The following is a 20728-nucleotide window of genomic DNA, read 5'->3' on the forward strand; positions in this document are numbered from 1 at the left end:
TGCTATGGAGTATAATGAGAATGCAAACATAAATACAGCAATTCATGACTAACTCGAACAAAAGCTGTTCGATATTTTTGAATTGATTTACTACATACGTGTGAAATATTAAGATACAATTGCTTGTTTCAACGCTAAAACTTCAAAATACGTTCTAATTAGATCTTTAATGATAATACATATTTGTTTTGAAAGCCTTTGAACATCAAAATATTTAAGGCTTGGACTATAAACTTTTGTTTAAATATTAAAGCTGCATTCTCACTGATTGGACGTTTGGACAACTTTTTTTTTATTTTATGTCTTGGAACGAGCCAATTTTTGCGAAAATCCATGGAAAACAGTTAAATAAGACTGCTGACAAAAAATTAGATCGCAGATATTTGTATTTAAGTTCAAAAAATGATGTTTTATGCATTTTTCTTAAACCGTTAGTAACGGTTTAGGCTATAAAACATTAATTTTCGAACGGAAATATGAAAATTTACGATCTGATTATCATTGGTTTGCAGATATTTACGCAAAAAATTGATCTTTCCAAGACAAAAAAAAAATGTAACAATGGTCAATCTGTGAGAGTGCAGCTTTAATAAATACGTGCCCGTCTGTGGCTGTTTGGTGGTTTTTTTATAAACGTACGTAAAAGAACCCAATTTCAACAAATTTCAACATAAATTATGCGAGTGGGTCTCTTAAGGCACCAGACACACTATAAACAAGCATCGGACACATGCGCGAGATGAGCCTTAGAACAAAACATCCCTGTTTTTAATAATTGATCGATTGATGTTTGTTTATTTATTGATTGCTTGGTTTATGTTTATTCATGTTAAAACTAAAATATAGCTTTTTAAAGTACTTGAAAATAATATATCATTTAAACTTATCACAACATGCTTAAGTGGTAACTCAATGTAATGTGTAATCAGTGATGATGGTCCATGGAAGTTCTGGAGCTTATTTAGTAAAACTGGTTTTATTGAGTATTTTTGTAAAAAAGTGAGTAAAATTTATTGGAAATACACTAATATTCTGTGTCAGTAACTCTAGTAATACAGTGCTAGACTGGTTAATACTGTTGAATAGCTAGCTACAAGCATACACGTACCCTGTTTTTAGTTTTGTTTAAGGTCTATAGTTTATTTGTTAGGGTTATAGTACCATATGGGTACAGAGATCATTTCATGTGTATACACGTTCATTGAAAAAAACATTTTGCATTATAGTATTGACAGAGCTTGTCAGCTTGCTCAAGTAGAGGCACTTCAGTCCGCTAGACACTTCTAGCTTGTGCTACGGTCTGTCTGCTGAACGGTCAGTGAGTTTAAACATATTTTATTGCATGACGATACATTTACAAAATATATGATGATGATGATAACAACAACAAAGAAACAGTGCAATGTGACAAAGCCTGCGTTCATATAAAAATGACATGCGAAGAATTTTTCCAATATCAGTTACGGCCTTTTTCCCAAAACGTCACATGAAAAGCAAAAATGATTACGCTGTCACATAAACTATGAAACCAAAAGTAATATTTCATGCAGTTATATGATGTTCAAACACATCGGAATGAGAATAATGTGTCCTATAACTACGAGAAAAGTGATTTCTAATTAATAGATCGTGTAATGCAATAAATAATTATAGAAAAGTGTAAGAAATAAGATCGGAGAGAGAAGATCGGAGAGAGAGAGAGAGAGAGAGAGAGAGAGAGAGAGAGAGAGAGAAAGATGGGAGGGAGATGTGGAGTGCTCCTTGTGCTTAATGTGGAGTGTTTAAGAAGCGATTTAATACTGTTCTTTATAAAGCGGTGCACTTCCGTAAATATTACAAGATTATAGTGATGAAACGAATATCGAGAGCACTTTAAAGTATACCATAGGCCAAATTTAGCATTCAGCTATTAATTCAAACACTTGCTTCATTTGTGGATACGGTAGATATGCGTTTACACAGCAAGATCTTACCTCTTTTTAAGAAAAACAACTGCATAATTGTCTGTTTACTTATCACTTTTTGAGCTATATCCGGTGTCCGTTCCCACATAGTGGATACATCGTCGCTGACAATGCTATGTCGGCGACACTCGATAGTGGTTGTTTGTTTGTTAGTGCTCAGAGGATGAAATTGTCTAGTGTCAGTTTAAACTCAAAGGATTGCGATCTTTGTTGAGCGAACACATGACGACAGTGTGGCTATGCTGGCCCACCGAAGCAGTATAGCTAGTGTACCCATCGTCGGGGTTCTACGAACTCTACTGGTAGCTGAGCCTCAATGGGCCTGAGACTGTCCGGGCAGAACGATCAGAGGTTGCATTTGAACTCAAGATGAGGACGGTAGCTGTGGCTTGCGACCTGTTGAGACCTGTTGTAGTCGATAAGGGATTCTTGAGACAGGAGCTTCTTATTGTTTAACTACCAGACATTTTGGGGCTCGAGTGGATTAAAAATAATACCTGACGGAAAAGAAGCGGTCAATGTTAATAAATAATTATGCTCTATGATGAAGAGTTCAAATATTGTCAAGAAAGATAGTTATAAAGTCTCGTGTCAGCCATATATCTCATGTGTAATAGTCATTTAATTTTAAAAAAAAACATTGTCAAACTTTTCAAAACATATTTCTTAAAAATAAATGGCGATTTAATTTCAAAATGCTTCTCTTATAACCATGGCTTGTGTTGGACAAAAACCAAAATCCCAATATTTGCAAAGCAAATTAAATATGGAACTGCCTTAGACAGATAAGCCTTTTAAGGTGGATTTAAAAGATCAGCATTTTATTAAACGTACCATTTTTATTTTGGTATGGTAAAAGCCTTCAGTTTAGCGCATTGAATAAAATTGACAGAATAAAAGTTTCTTTTTTCATTGCTAAATCACAATACAATGTTGTTGGCTGGGAAAACCTAAACGTATATGTTCGTTAATTTATTTTTTTACATTTCATTTCGAATTTCTATCCGTGTCAAATCTAAACAAATTTAAAACAAATCAAAACTTTCTGTTGGTCGACTTACTCTTTCACCATTTATCAGTCATTTACGCGTACACAATGTGCCTGCGTTACCACATAATGTTAGTAGCTCTAAAATAAGTTGTAACCGTACCTACGTGCGCGGTCCTATCAGATAATCTGCAGAAAGGGTAAAGAAGTTAAATAGTATATCTTTCAATCTAAGAACTTATTAAAAACTGATCTATTTGATAAAATTATCACATAGACAGATTAGGGGCCTTTCATGGCAAAACTGAGAAGGAAAACAGCGGTGCAATGCTCTCGTTATTAGATTTATAAATTCATGGCGCCAGCGAAAAATGCCACCATTTCATTAAGTGCAACTGCATTCATTAAATAATAAGTCAAGAATTATGAAAAAGAAAAAAAAAATAGTCAAGAATTAAAGTTAAAACGATAATAGAGGATTACTTGTATGAATGCGACACTATCACGATCATAGTTGTATTCTATATTCATAACAAACTTTGAACACAAAATGCTAGCAAAAACGTCACTTAATTCGGTGGTCATATTATATATATTCAAATTACATTGATATAACATATATCAAATACCCGGAAAAAAACGCAACTGGTAAAGATGAAAGTGTGTATATGAATTTAAAACAAACATATTTTGTCCTATGTAAAAATTCAAGATGCAGCTTTAAGTGTATATTTTACACAAATTGTTAACAAAACACGCAACGTTGAAATAAAATCCTTGTATCTGAAGAGGACAAGGTGTGATATTGCAACTTAAAGGCTTAACAGATATGGTTGTATTACATAACTCATGCCTTGTTTTCGGGATCGGTAGATTTATTTGACAGGTTTAGATGGCTTTTTGGATGAAAATACTATAACTCGCCATCCCTGGTGACATAAAAACTAATTACCTCAAGCTATTTAAGCGAGAAAATATTTCAACGTAGTAATATGTTAAGGACAGTTGTTTTTTACTGTTACAATGTCGATGATTTTGCAACGGCTTTAAATTCAGATGAACGTTCCGTAGAAAATACTTGTATTGTGTCTAATCAGCATTATCGAAGTAAAAGTATATGCTTTGTCTGTTAGAACATTTTCTATTTACTATATTGACATTGAAATATAAGCATACCAAAAAAGGCCATTAACACTAATAACAGCGCTACTTAGCGAAACTGAAACAGATTTGCAATTATTGTAGTACTTTTGATTTAAAGGTCAATATCGATAAAACAATGGTAGTTGTTTTTGGCACTAATAGGCCGACTCGCTATACTCGCTCAAAATAGGAGAAAATATAATAGAAACGGTTACTTAATATAAATACCTAGGAGTATTTTTTTCAAGCTCTGGAAGTTTTCTTAACGCAAAAAAACTAAAACTCAAAATTTAGTTGAACAGGCCAAAAAGGCAATGCACTTACTATATAAACGTATTTACAATCTAGATTTACCGTTAGACCATACAATATTGCCAATTCTAGTTTACTCTGCTGAGGTATGGGGCTATGAAAACCTAAAAATTATTGAGCAAGTTCATCTTAGTTTTCTCAGAAAAATAACAAAACAAAAATGAGCACGCCTGCTTATATGCTGTATGGTGAAACTGGACGATACCCATTAGAAATTAACATAAAATGTAAAATGATAAAATTCTGGATATCCATTCTTCGAGGTAAACAAACTAAATTATCACATATATGCAAAATGATAATTCCAGATCTTTTAAATGGACAGATCACATCAAATCAATTTTAGATAATACTGGGTTTCCCAATGTATGGTTAGAACAATCTACAAAATTTTATGTAAACCATAATTTACATAAATGTGTTAAACAAGTCCTTATCGACGAGTTTAAACAGGATTGGCACTCTGTAATGAATAACTACTCACTGTTCAAGGAAACACTCGAATTAGAAAAATACTTTTTAAATCTTTCGCCTAATTTTAAATGAGTAAATTCCGTATGGCGAACCACAAATTCCCGATAGAAATAGGTAGGTATAATAATGTTGACTACGCAGAAAGATACTGTCATATTTGTAGGTCAGACCTTGGTGATGAATACCACTACTATCATATGCTTGTCCAAAGCACAGCCTTTGAAATCTGGAACTATATTGAATAACTGTCTCCCTCTTTTCCATGATAAGATATATATTTGATACATGTACGACCATAAAAAAAACAAAAAAAAAACAACATTTTATTTCCGCCACTCGAGACAAAGTCATCCGTCTTCGTATTAGTATAATAAGGCTTTTATTGACACTGCTGACTAAACTTATTTGTCCTCATGTTGTCATGTATGTATGACCTGGGTGTAATAAAGATATTTGTTGTTGTTGTTGTTGTTGCTAACCGGAACCATATCCATGCACTGTTTACCCTTACACCAACATCCGATACTTACACTCACCACCATCAAGAACAATAACGCAGTCGCTATATTAATAGTGTTCATAACACCAATACCAGTGTATAAATATGATAAAATATTGTTTGCAATTTTTCGCAAAATTATCTCAAATAAAAACAATCTAAACCTGCCATAAGATGCTTATTGTTAGTTTTCGATTATGTCTTATTTATATTACGGTTAAAAAGATAGTTAGCAAGCTTAAAATTATTGCAAGCATTACTATGCACGATTGGTTTGATCATTATAATAAATGATTTGTATATTCTTTATTTAATAATCATACACTTATGTCATTTGTAGCAGCAACATACTTTTCTTTGAACCTGTACTATTAATATTATTCATTGTATAGGATGTCATGTCACTAAAATCACTGACAAGTGGAATAAAAGATAAAAATAGCATTTTTTTCTGTCGGTGTAACCAATTGTCAGTAATTTCGATATTGAGGAAGCTACATAAATGATATAACGTATGTCACTAGTCTTTAAAATTTACTGTTTATTTATTCCGGGGTGTACGTAAACAGTTCTTCAAACCAGTCTTAATATACACAAGTTTACAACATTATTATGCGAAGAAACCAGTAACACAACCATAGATATGGCAATATATATAATATATACCATGCAAATAACCTCAGAACTTAACATACATGACATCATCATTCAATTTTACCAGATGCACACATGAATTACATAATATACATTATTGTAACTTACCATACAGTGCTGCAACTAATGCGGTTGGAATGTCATTGAAGATTTAAGTAGCTTTTACTCATAGCAAGTTGGTTATTGTAATAGCACGGGGTGTCAAGTCATTGAGTACATATAACACACGAATGAGTTCATTCTATGTTTATAATGATATTCACAATTGGATGAATACTACTCTGTAAAACAAACATTCGGACTTTGATGAATTAATTGTTAAAATTTTGTTCTAGCAAATTGTTAATGAAAAAATGTTTTCATATAAGCATCCTTGATTTACCTTTAATTACAAAATAGTTTACTACTGCTATTTAACAATCATTCATCTTGTGTTCACATTTTATAATTATTGTTATCGCTAAATTTTAACCTGTTTGTAAACTGTTCGTTTGCTATATGCATTATTGCCTGAATGCATTAAAAGTTGTTGTTGTTGTTGTTGATTATAGTACCCGACGATATGTCCCTTAAATTGAATTGATATATGACCCGTGAATAGTATATTTTCATTACCTACTCTGGCATTAGGGGCCAATCGTTGTTAAAACAAGACAGGCGGACTCTACATAACGATGCAATTGTAGGCAAAAGGTTTATTATTTTATTTATTCAAATTGTTTTCATCGAATATTCGATTACCGATTTTGACATTCGAATACTAAACGTTCGATCGAATATTCGAACATTCGTTTGCATCCCTAGCATAAACATGTTTATGTGCTTAAACAAATAAAAATTAATCATATATTTGAACTTTAAAGGGGCTGTACTCCGTATGATAAAACAGCGAAAAAAAAGAAAATTGTCGAAAACTAACATAAACTTGGTATCGATGTGTACAATGCATTGAAACTTACTAACTGAAGTACCACATAGTTTACAATTAATTTACTTTGCCCAGTTTTTTCGTATTTTTCCATTTAAAAAGATTACTAGGTGTGTCTACCTAGTAGAATTCATTCCTTATGCGTGATTGGCTAGTCGATATTATCACGTGATATGAACATGTTAGGTATATAGCTTAAATATTCCAACCTTAGGGTTAGTCTTCGTAGCACAGTGGATACAATACTGGACTGCAATTTTGGCGACACCGGTTCGAAGCCGGTCTCCGACTCGTTTTTTTTTTACATTTTGGTATGGTTTTTTACAATTATGATATCAAAGAGTAAAACATTTTATTAAATAATTGTCTTGAGATTCGTTACAATTGTTGGTGCCAATCTGGTGTACAGTCCCGTTAATAAAACAGGCAAATTAAGAAGAAGAAAAAAACTAAACTACAGCGGATGTTTGCTATGTAACCTACTGTACTAGTGTTCAAACTTTGAAATCAATGGTCAAATTATGTTGATGTTCATTTGTATATTTATCCGTTGTTCAATGGGCATGAACAGTGGAAAAAATGACAGATAGTGAGTTATGGAATCTTCACATGTTATACCTGATATTGCTATCTATTATATCAGTTAGTTTGTATAAAAAGAATGTTCTACAAACACTTCTGTATGGATCTGAACTATGGAATGACATGTCTCAATCCGATGAAAATAAAATTGATGTCTCCCAACACTTGGTATGAAAGGAAATTCAGGGATTGTCAACGCGTTCACGTTCAGATATGGTACAGTCTATGCTAGGGCTACACAGAACATGTTCTGAAATTGATAGTAGAAATCTTATGTTCTTACATAAAATACTATTCCTTCCTGGCCATCGTAATACGAAACAAATATTTACTTGCAATGAGTATATGTATATACGAGATAGAAACACAGTTAGATCAGGATTTATTCCCGATATCTGCTATATTCTACAAAAATATAATAGTGTTTATATGATAAATGATAACAATGTGGAATCTGTTTTGCCGTTCAAATACGTCTGGAAAGCACATGTCAAAAGAACAATCAATGCTTATGAAATTGACATGTGGAACACTAGAATAGCAAATGATCCAGAATTTATGCTATTTCGTATATTGCATCCATGTATCCAACCATGTGTAATTTACGTCGTAAGTAAACAACGATCATTTCGAAACACGACGCTAGCTATTGCCAAACTCTTGTGCAAACCAACTGTCTTATGAAACATGAACTGTATAAAATGTAATTATAATTGACCAAGAAGAATTGTCGCATGTCACTGCCACCACTGTCCACCTACTTAACGAGTTTTTAATGCATGCACTTTTTTTAATGACTTTGTAGACTATTGTAACTGAACTTGCCTTGATGTCATTGGTTTCTGCTTCATCTGCTTGGAGCTCCTTAGCCGCCATTACTTGATAGTTCGGATGAAAATGCATTCCTTAACGCTTCGTATTCTTTCATTGTGAAATGCTTCTCTTAGTAAGAGTATGTCTGATATCTAGGTACATGTATACTTATAAATGGCCCTTAGCATATATGGCTGTTTTCCGATACACAAGTGTTAAATTATTCCAAGGCGTTCAAGCAACGTATGATTACTTACTCAGTTATGTATTGTGTATTGTATATCGACTGGATATTGCACAATTGTTATATAGTGTGTGTTTTTCTCTACTGTCAACATAATTCATTCTGTGTTCATTCGAATACCTTCTGTTTCGTTTCGTTAAGGCATTTAACCCATTGATCACCTTGTATATTTGCTTATATTTATTATTTCGTTCATATATAACCATTTGACAATAGTTTATATTCTTCATTTAAGGAATGAATTGCGGGGTTGATGTCATTATCGGGGTATGAACGCAATTGGGTTGGTCAATGTGTGTGGAGTCCGAAGGACTCCACGCGTTCTTTGACCAACCCAATTGCGTTCATATCCCCGATAATGACATCAACCCCGCAATTGATTCTTTATATTTACACCAATAGTTCATTATTTCATTCAAGAATTGTTAAAAAAAATTCTTCATTTCATTTAAGAAAACCTTTAAGTAATCCGTTCTTACACATTCTGTAAATAGAACGACCCGACTATAACCGGAAACATTTTTTTTCAAATGATGTCACAATAACGCGCGAAAAGATCAACCACTTGAAATCACTTTAAAAATGTTGATCTATGTTGACAAGATCAATAGCTTTCATGTATATTGTTATGCAATAAATTACGATCCGAACATATCCGAAGATGTTGCGTTGATGAACGCAATTGCTGAAAGGCAGTTAATTTAAGGAATGGAAGTTGAGGTGTAAATATATATGTATGTATGTTTATTCACCAAACACCTTTTTATGTGTTTCGTCTATTATATATATACTTTTCTATCTTCATTATTGGAGGCAATACAGTATTGAATTGAATTGAATCATAACAAACTATTTTTTTTTTGCAAAATGAAGTTTTATAATAAGTAAGTAATTTAGTCAAGCTAGAATTTATTACAATTAACTGTTAAACACGCTAAAGACCTTTCGAGAAATTGGGGCCTGAGTCTGAAGTCAATATCCTTTCAGAATTTTAACCAACACCTAAACCGAAAACTGAAGGACGCACGCCCGACTTACATTTACTAGTATCCGGCAGTTTTGATGATTGGCGGCCATAAATTGCCAGCCCGCGTCAGTCTCTCCCTCATTAGCAAACACGATCAGCAAAAAAACATGGTAATAAGGAGACTATTTATCCTGGCAATAGATATGTTGTTTTTTCTTTGTAGGATGCCTAATTATTTGCTTTTTGTGCGAAAATTGCTTGTTAAGTGGACAGAGGCATTGATTCCATACATTAGGAACATGCTTGCTTTCATGATGTAAACTATCGGTCAGGAGTGGTGAAAAAGATATAATTATATTTATAATCATACTTACGATATTATTATTTATTTCATACAAGTTAAATTAACATCTAAAATATTGTATGGTTGAGACATAAAATATAAAAACTGGAAAAATAGTCCGTTGTATACACTCATTCGGAGCTCCTCGGCCATTTTTTTTATCGAAAACAACCTCGGATGTATTTGGTCGGTTTATATTCTAATAAAGTGGTAGGTTTAAGTCAGCTGCAAGTAGATCGCGTAGTAATTGTATTTAGCAGTTATAAAACTTTATGACTTATTTCTTGGGAGTCTTAATTATATTTGCAATAATACACTTCACTGGCAATCAATTTAAACTTAGATCAATACAAATAACGTTAAAAACATGGGATAAGCCTCGGTAATTTTCTTCCCACTGGGGCAGTTAATAACCAAAAGCCAGGCACGTAGCTGCCTATACACGAGTAAACGTCTGAATCCACATCATTCTGACAAAATATAAAACAATTCAGCCAAAGTAACAGTATTCGTACTTGACTTTACATGCTGTTGCAGACATATGGACATTCATTCGGAGCTCCTCGGCCATTTTCATCGAAAACAACCTCGGATCTACCTGGACGGTTTACATACTCAAAAAGTGACACGTTTAGGTCCGCTGCAAGTAGATCGCGTAGTAATTTTATTTAGCAGTTAATCTTTATGACTTTACTCGTGGGAATCTTAATGATGTTTGCAATAAATCATTTCACTGGCAATCAATTTAAACTTAGATCAATAAATGCAATTCTAAAACAATACATTTAATTAATGATATAATTCAAAATTTTACGAACTACAACAACTAATGTACCGGCATACAAGTTGTTTTTGATAAAAATGGCCGAGGAGCTCTGAATGCTATACACTGTTTTTTTTCTGAAGACGCATCACACATTAGCCTTATGTGCATGCGCAAATCTACTTCCGCAATTCAACGCGAAAGAAATAGGTTTTATGACACAAAAGAAATAGGCCTTCTATTTTACTTCACCACAGATCATCATATTAACATAATATTTCCTATAATAATTATAATGATATAACAAATCACCATCCCTGAATCGATACTTCCACGTTTGTATGAAACGTGCCTGAAAAGAAATAATCATTTCATTTTATATGAGATATAAAGTTAAACAACAGTTCATGGTGAAAGCATGATGTGTATGACAATATCTGCAATACTGTGATTGTTCTTGATTTTAAATGAAACTATACCTACATAGTACTGTTTCTTTGGGTGCTATACAATGTTTTTGTGTTTGTTTGTTTTTATCTATTTTCTGTAATAGGATCTATTTAATAAATCAAATTGAATTACGTTCTCATCACGTTTCATAAAGGATTGGAGCAAGGTCTTACCTCTTGAGTGTCTACTTTGGAAGGGCATTGAAGCAATTATTACATCTTGCATTCTTTCTTGTACATCTTGCATTCTTTCTTGTACATCTTGTATTCTGACTTGTACATATTGCTTTCTGACTTGAACATCGTTAACCTTCCATACTATTAAACAAAGCTTATACACATTTAACCCAGTAAATGTTTTTTTGACTCGATCGGATTTTATCCATCCATCCATCCATCCATCCATCTCCATCCGTGGATGGATTGATGGATTTCATACATCCTTAGGCAAATGTTTGGGGTTTTAACCTGTTTTGAAAACTGGAATTTTGTTGTTGTTGTTGCTGCTGTTTGATAAAGATGATGATGATGATGATGATGATGATGGTGATGATGGTGGTGGTGGGGGTGATGACGATGATGATGGTGGTGGTAGTGGTAGTGATGATGATGATGATGATGATGATGATGATGGTTGTTATTAAGCGATTGGTACAAGATACAAGATACAAGAATCTTTATTTTATGTCGGGTATATGTATATATATATGTTAACAAGAAACATTAGATCATTGATCTTTTTTCCGATATGAAAAACAAATATACACAAGAAAAAAATTGATGCATAGCATCAAGTCGGCGAAATAAAAATAGAAGAAAAAATGTATGGACATTACAAAACACGATAACTTCAATGATACCATGTAAAGTATACATTTGTTCGGAAGACATTATTGTTGACTTAACTGTAACGATTGTATAAATTTGTTTTTGTGAACACACTTAACTGTAACGAGTAAATTGAACGGGTATAAAAAAGACTATACATTTATTCTTTTGAATGTCATTTGCAAAACAAACAATTAAGCTTATTGTTAGTTTTTTCAAAACTCCTCTTGTCGCCATGGGAGATAATTACGTCAGAGATTGCAAACATATAAGAACTTGTTATAGTTCCGATTAACCTTCTTCAAAAAAAAACCTCAGCGCCGTTATGATTTAAGTCTTCGTTGACCTCGTGAAGAAGACGTCAGTTTGGGATAGGTGTCGATGTTGTACCATGGAGGATCACGTGATCAAAATGGACCAGCCAAATTATTAAACAAAATCTAAACACATGTATATACAAGAAAAACTCGATGCATAGCATCAAGTCGCCGCAATAAAATCAGAAGAAAAACTTGCATGTAGATAACCCAAATAAGGTTATTATTTCAATGATAAGATGTTGGGTATACAATATTGTTACAATAGTTTAGGCCCGGAATTATAAATATTCTGGTTTTCCCAAGCTAATTCTCCAGTACAAACAAAATTATACCAAAAATATACACACGTTACTTAGGGAAACAATAGAGTCAATGGTCTAATGCATGAATTTCAAAAGCATGAAATTCAACTTTTTATTTTTACCGGTATGTTATGTGAATTCCTGGCTTTATATATTGTATTTTTTTGTACACATTTTATTCTTAATGGTAAATAGAACGGGGATAATAAATACTATGCATTAAGAGGGAACTATCTGGAATTCATTCTTCCGAATGGCATTTTCGAAACAAACAATTAAGCTCAATGTTATTTTTTTTTGCTGTTCGTCAAGGAAGACTACTGCGTAGGAGTTTTAGAAACATATAAGTTATTGTAATAGTACTGTGCAACCTTCATCTATTTGGGGGAAAGTTGGTATTTAAAATCAAAATTTTAAAAATAATGATAATCAGGGCTTTTAATTAGATCTTCTGAAACAAGTATTACTTCTGGTGTTAATGATAAAGCTATCTAATTTATTACCAAATAAAATTTTACCAAATAAAGTTTAACATAATAAATGACATTGCACAGGATAACCCGTAAAGATTTGCACAAGTACAAAAGCTTATTTCCAACGGGGTCCATTATTATTATTATTACTATTGTAAAAGTACCGTGTAACCTTCATATATTTGGGGGAAAGTTAAAATCAAAATTTTCAAAATGATATCAGGCTATTATAATTTAAGGTTTCATTATCAATTAAAGTGTATTTTTTTTATAAAACACACTTAACTTCACATTTTATCATGCAACGTGGAAAATATTGAAAGCATTGTTCTGCAATTTACGCTACGCGTTCATTTTGAAACTATTTGCAGATTCTGCTTTTTATATTGCGTTCTGTAACTCGCCGATATTGAAATGATTGCTTTTTGCACAAATATAATTGCGTTAAAATACGCAAAACGCAGCTTATTTGAACTTTATTAACCGCATAGCATTGATTGAAAACTCCTAACAGCGCTACTTTTAGTAAGCTAATTAATATGCATAACGCAGTCCGCAGATATTGAAGCAGATTGCTTACTAGGTATTTTCGATGTTAATGCCTCCTCGCACATAGGCGAAAATCCCCCGACGTCAACTCGCGTGTACTGGCGAATAGGACTTGTGTTAAATTCGTTCCCATTAGTTTATGTACGTTGTACATCGTTGATGGTGTTCGTATGGATGCGTTTGGGAGCTTTTGCGTCCGTTGCGATAAGTCTTGTTCGTCGGAAAATTTTGAACATGTTGAAAAATGTGTGGCGAATAAAAGTTTCGTCTATTATTCGTTAAAATTCGTTTCAATACGTTAACCAATCGGAAAGATTTCGCATAGCGTTTGTCAACTGGCGTTAGAGTTCGCATATTATCAGGTCATCATCAGCTAATTTGCATATCAAGCGATCGAGGACGATCCCATGACTAATCTTTGCGATAGTTTGCGGACTTGTACGAAATATAGCGAATAATAACGTATTGTAGCTAACTGAATCCGAAATTTCATGACAATTTAAAGCGAATTGAAACGATTGGTTGACGTTCAGAAAACGAACGGCAGACGCTTGCATACGAATCATTGCGAATGATAAATACGACTTTCGAATCCACGCGAATCATAACGCATCTAAATTTCTTGAGTAGTTTTGAGTATCTCAACAGTTTTGTGTATTTCTGGAATTTTGTACATAAAAGGAGGAGCCGAAATAATAAGATGATTAGTTATTCCTTCGTCAAAATGGAAGATATACAACGCCTGATGCTGGCAGTCTGTGGCTGCTATGGCCCACCAAGAAGTCTTCCGACAACAACTTAACATCAACCAGTTCACCAGAGGCCAATTTAGGGGAAGATGAGGAGCCAGAGCATGGTTCAACTGTAGATGCCAGGATCTATAATGCATAAGAATTTCTTGACAGGGTGCAGGAAGGTTCCACTGGATTTCCAGACCCACAGCCCTTTCCCAATGACACCGTCGACATGACCGTTTTCTTGGTGGTGGTGGTGGTGGTGGTGGGGGACGCCTTAAGCCTCAGTGAGCACATGCAGAAAGCCTAACATAGACATGGACATAGAGCCATTCCTTAAATGATTTTTTTCCGTTCCTTTTTTAGAAAAAAAAAATCGGCTTCCCACCATCCAAACCCTTACACCTGCCATGTAAGTATTTCTTACACATTTCTCATATACGCGTTCGAAATGTGGGTCACAGCCATAATAGTAGAGTGTAACCGTTTTCCACATATTCAACGATTGTGAAAACCGGGTGATAGGACACACTCTATTATGGCTGGACCTTTACATCGCAATTTAGGACTACGCGTCCTATGCGAAGCATCTGTTAACGCAGTCAATTTACGATGTTAAGGTCCACCCATAATAGAGTGTGTCCTATCACCCGGTTTTCACAATCGTTGAATATGTGGAAAACGGTTACACTTTACTTTTCGTGCTATCGGTGCCAAAGGTTATTGTCCTGCAGACCCTGCATAGGCATGTGCCCTCTATTCCGGTGAAGTACCCCGTGGATACAGCCTGTTTTAATGCCAGGGTTGATGACACGAATATGCAATTGATGTCGATGCTTAACGGGACAACACATCGTCGCTCGTACGTTTGGCGGATGAAAGGTTTTTGGTCTGCCGACTGCCAACACCGCAACTTTTTTTCTGATGGTTGCCACCTATCGAATGCCGGCCAGCTTCGTTTTCTGAGCAATGTTCGTGCTGCCGTGGTCGCCGCCCTGAAGGGGTCCATCTGCTGATAACTAAGCAAGATACGTATATGAGCTTTCTCTCTTTTTTGGTGTGGCTTTTTAAGTCCCGTCATATTGTTCATGGTAACGTTTGGTATCATTACCATTTATTTCTATTTTGTCCGCTAAATACTGCTTCATTTCTACATACTTGCATGGTTTAGTTATCAGTCCATGCCATACTAGCTTTTCTACTCAGTCTTCGGGCTGTACAGGCTGTTTAGTTATCACACCGTGTTTCAAAATTTAAGCATGGTTTAGTTATCAGTACATGCCTTAATTCGCCTTTTCTTCTCAGTCTCCGGGCTGATACATGGTTTAGTTATCACATCATGTTCCTAAATTTTAGCATGGTTTAGTTATCAGTCCATGCCATTAGCTTTAAAAATCCCACAGTGTTTTCTGTATTCTTACATGGTTTAGTTATCACACCATGTCCCTTTTCTTTGCATGGTTTAGTTATCAGTCCATGCCTTTCTTCTTTTACCAGAGCAGTGAGTCCCATTACCGTAGCTACTGTAATGGGTTACCTGGATTTTTTTCCTCCTTTAAGCACTGGCCATGTGTACACTGGCTCCTTTTTCAAGTCTTTCTATTGGTTACCTTATTCAATTTCAGATGAACCGTTCGTCTAAACGGAAACGGACTTCCACCACCAGTGCTTGCTCTTGCTGCCATAACCTGTCGGTAAGCTGCCGCACAAGCCTTCACTTGAAACGGCTGAAGCTACACCGAGCAAGGGTCCATCAAGGGTACAAACTCGCGCAAAGCGTTTGCGTAAACACCCGACACTGTTACCACTTCCCAATGAGGACAGCGCTGATCGTCATGCTCCGCATAACATTCACAATCAATTATGTGTAAATCTGCCACTTGAGGATACTGCAGATTTTCAGGATCTTGACATTCCCAACGTCATTTCTGACCATGCACCTTTCCCTCCGGCTCCACTTCCTGCCCAACCACAGGCTTCTTCATTTCCGGCGTCCGTCCATCCACGGCCTTCTCGAACGGCTCCTTTCTCCGCACACGCCATCATCGATGATGACACATCAGAAGACGATTTCCAAGACGTCGCCCAAGCCGTCCAGTACCATGGACACAATATTTTACCAGGTAACGGCATTCATTATGCTGAACCGATCAGCACACCAATTTCCAATCAGGTTAAAAAATCGATCCAACATGACATATGGCGCAACAAATTCATTGACCTTGCGTCTCTTCTACCCTCCCTTTCTTCTTCCTCTCAGTCTCCCGTACAGTACACCCTCAAATTAGATCAACATTCCAACATCTCTGTCCAAGCAACTACACGATTACGCAAAATTACCTCCATCGACACTTGGACTACTGCCTTTCTTCGCTTCGTGGCTATATACACGGCCAAATTCCCTTTCGAAACTCCCCAGCTCATGAAGTATGGCGAGATTGTCCGTGACTTGGCTGCTCGTCGTCCTGGTTTAGCTTTTGTCCAATACGACACGCAATTTTGTATGTTGCGGGAATCCGTCCTTCTCCCTTGAGATCGCCTTCACACTGAGTTTTGGCCTCGACATCCTACCATCCTCCGACTCAGTCCTTTCGTTCCCATCAACAAGCAAACACCTCCTCCCCTTCCCGCCCTAAACGATTTCACCCAAACACTTGTTGGAACTTCAACCGCAGCACGAATGTCGTTCCCAACATTCCCCCCACCCCCACATCTGCGGCTATTCCCTTGGTTCCCACCCAGCCTACAACTGTAAGTTCACCAGTAAAGAACAAGCCGGCAAAACCCCTCCAGCCAAACCATCTGCCAACCCCCTGGCGCCTAAATAATTTCGACCCTGTCACCCCCATTAACATCCATGTTCTTGTAAAGTTTTTGGATGGTTATCCTTTCACTGATTATCTTCTTCAGGGTTTTACTTGCGGGTTCCGCATTGGCTACTATGGCACGCGTGTTGCCACATCGTCTAGAACTTGATTCTCTCGCCATGGAAGCCCGCCTACCTTTGGACAAGCTAGTTAAATTACGCACCGTCCTATCTACAGCTTCAAAATCTCGCAAAATATCCCTTCGCGACCTCCAGTCACTCTTAGGTTTGTTAAATTTCTGTTGCCAGGTTGTTTTACCCGGTCGCTGTTTTTTACGTCGCTTAACAGATCTCACCAAAAATGTTACCAAACCCCACCACAAGGTCATGTTGACCCGTAAAAGTCGAAAGGATTTAGCTGCCTAGCAGCTCTTCGCCCTCAATTTCAATGGTAGAAATCTGCTCTTGCAAAACACTGGCTCTCTTCTGACAAGCTGCACCTCCATACGGATGCCTCATGCTCCATTGTTTACGGCGCCATTCTCAATTCCCATTGGTTCCACGGTATCTGACCCTCTTTGTGGCAACACCAGGACATCACTTTTAAGTAGGGATGGCAACGAGTACCCGAGTACTCGAGAACTCGATCGAACGTCCGAGTACTCGAGTACCAAATCACTACTCGAGTACTCGAAAAAAAAATCTATAAAAAACACCAAATACACGATTTACAGTTTTAAGGAACTACTTCCCATCGTTTTGTCCATTGAAGTGTGGGGCCACTTACTCACGAATAAATGCATTGTTTTGCACAGAGACGATGCGGCGGTGGTTCATATCACCAACAAACAGACCTGTAAAGTGCCTGCCATTATGGCTCTTGTTAGGCGTTTGGTTTTAGCCAGCATGAAGTTCGATATCTTGTTACGCGCTGAGCACATCCCTGGAAAATTCAATCTTTTACCAGACCTTCTTTCTCGTTTACAGATCGAGAAACTCCTTGCGTTGGCCCCAACCATGGACGACAGATCCACCGTGATACCTGCCGATCTTCTCACGCCATTTTGAATCAGGCTGTTTACCGCCTTCTAGACTCGGCCCTTGACCCTTCCACTAAAGCTAGTTACAAGAATTCCTTTCTTCACTATCAAAATTTCCACTCCACATATTACCCAACGTCTCCTTTAATGCCTGTCTCATCAGACCAACTGGCACAGTTCATCGCTACAAAGATGACGTCACTTAACGGAAAGTTGTTTACTTTTTGAAAATAATACAAAAATCAAGAAATAAAAATATTTTGTGACCACTAAACAAAAAAGTTGAATTGGAAAACATCAGAATAAAGAAAACGAGTATTTTGGTGAAATTTGTGTGAAAATCAACGGGATAAAAGTGAAATAAACCGGTTTTAAAGTTTCCGTGTGGACTGAATCAGCTGATTTGAACATCCGGCGATATGTCAACAAAGTTAAGTCGACACATAGGTTTGAAACAAGTTGGATGCTGATCTGAAGTTTCTTTTTGAATACTTTGTAAGGTAAACAACTTTATTTTATCCAATTTAAAGCATTTTAAACCCAAATAATAGATATGGAAAATGGCTGGAAAAGAAAGACATGTAAGAAGATGAACAATCATAAAAATCAACGTCGCCTCATAAATCACCTATTTCTGTGAATAGAAAAACGTCCCAAAAAAACAACTTGCTGCGCCTGTAAAAGCCAAGAGCCTCCTGACCAGATCAAAATATCCTGCAAAACCTTGGATCCAGTGTGATCTGTCAACTATCCGGAATGAAGATGTCAGTGGTCCTTTGGACAATTTTAACACTATTGATTCAATTTAGAGATATAAAATTGAATGAGATCCATTTTAACCACATTTTTGATGCTAGAAATCTTTCCAGCGTCTCTAATGAATACAGAGAAAGCCCATCAAACTACTACAACGTCGAGATATCCTCGGACAGTTTCACTGAACTTATATATCAAGTGCAGTATCACCTGCAATATACTACCCGTAAGAAGATACTCAAACCCCGGATCATTCTTCGTTTGCTACTACTATTAGCAGGAGATATACATGCCAACCAAGGTCCGGTCCGTAACCCCTGCACAGAATGTTATCGTCCAATTGCCTGCAACCATCGTGCTGTAAAATGTGTTGCTTGCTATCAGCGGTGGCACATACAGTGTCACAGAATCTCACCTTCCGAGTTTGTTCAACTATCCACCAGTGAAGATCCTTGGACATGTCACGAGTGTTCTAATCCATATAAATTTAATGATTCATTCTTTGATGATATTACCTCCAGTGACCTTGATAGTGTTACTTCTAATCAACCAGACTACAATAATACTGAACAACATGATTCTAGTCATACTTTATCTGAAGATTTTATTGATTATTCCAAATTTGATGCTTTTAAACAGGAAGGTCTACATTTTGTACATTTTAATACAAGGTCTTTACTACCAAAATTATCCGAACTGAGACATTTCGCCACTACATGCAGAGTGGGTGTTATTGCAATCACAGAAACGTTACAGACAACGAGGTAGCCATTCAGGGATACAACATTTCACGCAAGGACCGTAACAGGAATGGGGGAGGAGTGTGTTTATATATTAGGGAAGATGTTGCTTTCACATTGAGAACTGACTTACAAGTTGATAATGTAGAAGCTGTATGGGCTGAACTGTTTTTATATAAAACCAAACCTATTTTAGTATCATCTTGTTATAGACCTCCAAACCAGTTAGATTTTACTGAACATTTTGAAAATATTTTATCATGTATACGTGCTGATAGCGAATGGTATATTTTAGGTGATTTTAATATATGTATGAAAGATAAAATATCTGCTCTCTACAGGAAATATGAACAATTTTTAAATATGTTCAATTTCAAACAGTTAATAACAGTTCCTACTAGAGTCACTGCTTTATCCTCAACTTTGATTGATCATATTTTATGTAGTCACAGTGACAAGATCTCTCAGTCTGGTACATTACCAATAAACTTAAGTGATCATTTACCAATTTTTTGCACAAGAAAAACTACCATGGTTAAGCCTAACAAACACAATACTATTAATGTAAGGTGTACCAAAAACTACAATGTTGATGATTTTATCAGTAAATTAAAACTTTGTGATTGGTCTGAAATGTTTAAGATGGAGTCTGTACAATTGTCTTGGATTTTTTTTAAAGATACATTTTTATTAGTTTTAAATAACAGTGCTCCTATTAAAGAAGTACGTTTAAAACAAAGAAGTGAGCCTTGGATTGATTCTGATATATTGGACCTTATAAAGAATAGGGAATTTTATAAGTATAAGTTTAGGAAAACAGGCAATACAGATTTTTACAAGCTCTTTTGCTCATCTAGAAATAAAGTTTAAAAGGCTGTTAAGGAAGCCAAATCTGAGTATATATGCAACAAACTAGAAGAAAATAAACACAATCCAAAAAGTCTGTGGTCTCAGTTAAAGGATCTAGGATACAGTAATAGTAGTAAATCGTCACCTAATGTAGTTCTTAACATAGGTAACAAACTGTGTTTTGACGCTAAAACAATAGCAAATCATT

Source organism: Mya arenaria, chromosome 8, assembly GCF_026914265.1.
Source record: "Mya arenaria isolate MELC-2E11 chromosome 8, ASM2691426v1".
NCBI lineage: Eukaryota > Metazoa > Mollusca > Bivalvia > Myida > Myidae > Mya > Mya arenaria.